The sequence below is a fragment of the Frankliniella occidentalis genome, unplaced genomic scaffold, assembly GCF_000697945.3.
Source record: "Frankliniella occidentalis isolate FOCC.00 unplaced genomic scaffold, Focc_3.1 Scaffold282, whole genome shotgun sequence".
Taxonomy (NCBI): domain Eukaryota; kingdom Metazoa; phylum Arthropoda; class Insecta; order Thysanoptera; family Thripidae; genus Frankliniella; species Frankliniella occidentalis.
Window position 1 is genome coordinate 74,391 of NW_026267408.1, and position 3,107 is coordinate 77,497.

The 3,107-nt window shown below is 48.0% G+C and overlaps 1 protein-coding gene across 2 annotated transcripts in view; it reads left to right on the forward strand.

The window, feature by feature from the left end:
- The first annotated feature begins 303 nt into the window (after positions 1–303).
- The window catches only part of LOC113208453 (uncharacterized), a 41,698-nt gene continuing 38,894 nt past the window's right edge, over positions 304–3,107 (forward strand). For both annotated transcript variants that reach the window (XM_026425451.2, XM_026425452.2), the window contains exon 1: positions 304–356. The gene's annotated coding sequence lies outside the window, so the exon portion shown is untranslated. The remainder of the gene's footprint in view (positions 357–3,107) is intronic.

Consider the following 3,107-nt stretch of genomic DNA (forward strand, 5'->3'; position numbering starts at 1 on the left):
GGGTGGGTGGGTTGGTGAAAGTCCGTGCCGTAGAGAAAGAAAGCGATGGTGGGAGGGAGAAGGGCAGTATTGCAGTTTGCGGAGCGCGCCAGATTCTCATCTCAAAGTTTTTTAAGGACCGGCCGGGGGTGTGGCAGAAGGGTGGAACGAACGCCTCGCCAAACGCTTTGGCAGCCGGGTGGAAGGGGAGGGAAGGAGGAGGGGAATGATCGCGGGGAGAGCTAGGAGGGCCTGCCTACCTTTCCCCCCACGCGGGCCGCGATATGCGTCCAATGAAATCACTCACCTTTCTCTTTTGTTCACAGGACCCGGATGTGCCGCTGTTTCGCCGTTCCGGCTCACTCCACTTCTCCCAGGTAGAATATTCATATCGGTTCTGATATTCACGCACATAAACCGGGAAAAAAGAACACATGTGCGCGCGCGGCCGCAGTTTTCTTTTACCCCTTTTCTCCTTACTCTTTTTTTGAAGAGGGGTGGGGGAGGGTGAAGGGGGCGGGGGCGTAAACATAAAAGAAGGATAAAGCCTTTGTCATTCATCACATCTCTGTTGCTACCGGCTGCTCATCTCGACGTAAAATTCCTCCCTTCGCTTCAAAAGCGTGGCGGACCAGACAGGCTGGCCAGGCATATAAAAGTGTTACAAAATTAACGTTATCGCGTTAACGTTGACCGATTTTCCCGTTAACGCTATCGTTATCGCGTAACGTTTTAGTATTAACGTAAACAACCCTGGTCTAGACAATCACTGTTTCCGATATTGTGTATGATGGGGAAATCATCTGGGTACGTAGCCTACGGGATGTTTCGGGGTTTACAAATACTGTAAAGACATGTATGAGATTTGAGAATTTCTAGAGACTGTATAGATAGTTCACTACTCCCCTGGCTGAGCCTGCGGCACCATCTAATGACAGTTTGCATTAACATGTCATACTCCGTTAGGTAACAATAGAATTAAGTTTTTGTTTGAACTACGATTTTTGAACATCGAGTATTACAGTTGTCGTTACTCAATGTTCTGAATCTTCAATTTCATTTTTAAGCCGGTTTTTCAGAATTCGGTAGTTTGTAAACGTCTTGTGTCTAGTGGATGTTTGACTTTTTCTTAGCAACCCATTAATGTCACTGAATCTTCACCGTAAAATTAAAATGTTCATTTCATAAGTATAACTGAACGGCTTAGACGAACTGGGGCGCACCCGTATTGATGGGTTTAAGACAGAAACTTCACTCAAAAGATCACTATTTCCGCCAAACATTCGTCAATTTTGACTTTAGTTTTATGTCAATATTTGTTAATTGGATTATTTTAATTTACAATGGAGAAAATACTTGGACATTTTAAAATAACATTGTGTTAAAAGTGGCACAAGGCGCGTGCGCGTGCTCTGCCAATGGCTATGCTGCCAGCAGCTCTACCCTCGGCTCTGCCACTGGCTCACCCCTTGGCTCTGCGCGCGGCTCTGCGCGCGGCTTTGCGGCCTGCCCGGTTCTGTCCGAGGGCCTATTCACTGACAGTGTACACCCCTCAAAAGAATCATTAAAAGAAATCATAAAACATTACGAACAAATCAAGACAAACCTGGAAAAAAATCATTTAAAATGCTTTTTAAAAATCAGAAAGACAACAAAGTAGAAAAGAGATCAGATTTTTTAAAAAGGAAAACCTTAAAGATCAGAAGAAAATCAAACAAAAACAGCAAAAGTGGTGTACGCTTGTCTTCATAGTGAAGGACTGCTCGGCTCTACCCCTGGCCCCGTACTGTCCGCGGCACTGACCCCGGCTTTGACCGCGGCTCTACCCCTGGCTTTCCCCTTGGCTCTGCCGCTGGCTCTGCCCCTGGCTCTGCCGCGCGCCTGCCTTGTGCCTTGTGATCAGATCAGTTGCTCTGGCAAACGACCGAAATCGAAAGGTTCTCAGTTCGACTCTCATCAGACGCCTTCGTCTGCTTTTATTTTTCTGGTGTCCTTTCCATGTATTCGTCTCGAGAATGTCTCCAAACTGTCTTTAGAAAATGTTTCGATTCGGTCTTAGCAACGTCTCCAGAACGAGACGCGTTCTCGAGGCTTTCTCGAGACATTTTTTTAATATCATCTTATTGTCTCGATGTTTTCTTGTCAGCGTCTATTGCGCCTTAAAAACAGTCTCAATGCAGTCTCTAGAAATTCTCCCCTGCATCTCAAATGCGTGTTTAAAGTATCTCGGCTCGAGACAGTCAAGATCTATATACTATTTCTGTATGGGAAGAGGCGAGGCATTTTACCCCTGGCTGAGGTATTTACCTCTATCGAATTCACCTCTAAGATATTAATTGTAAAAATGCCGACAAAGTGCCGATAAAAAAACACTAAAAAAATTTAACAGTGTAGAGCAGCAAGTGTGCGTGAGTGGGTCTGTGTATGTGTACCGGGTGTTTCATAAAAAAACACAGGTGCGGGCGGGTTTGCCTACTCCAGGGACTATGGCGTCGTACGGGCAGAGCAAGTAGGCAAACCCGTCCGCACCTGTGTCTTTTATTAAACACCCGGTACGTGTGTGAATACTTTCGTGGCCGGCCAGTGCTTCAAAAATTGTGTTGGTGATGTGTGTGTGAGTTTACTATGTGTCCGGCAACGTTAATTCGTTTTTGTGACCTATTTAGTGAGACAATTTTATTTGCTGTTTACCGAAAATATCATGAAAATAGTTGTGACGTTTGGTTGCGGTATACCCGCGCGTGAAAGTGTTATATCCTTCAATGTGCTCGGTACGTGACGGGTACGCGTGTCATCTCTCGGGCACAAAGGAAGGCGCTGCGTAATTCAATCCCTTTCAAGCCCGGGGCCGAGGCCGCGCTGGAGGCCGAGGCCGCCGCGCCGCAGAGCGGCCTGATCTTCCCCCCTTCTCCCAGCACAACTCGACCGCGACCGCCCCAGCGGCGCGGGCACGAGCGAGCGGAGCAGGGGGGAGCGAGGGGAAGAGCGGGAAGATGCCGAATACTGCTTTGATCATCGACTCGACTTTGAATGATGAACTGCTGCTGCTGCGACCCACCACCGCCGCCCGCCCGAGTCTCGCGTCTTCCACTTCCCCGTTGTCGGCGGCGCCCCCCCCCCTCCCCAAT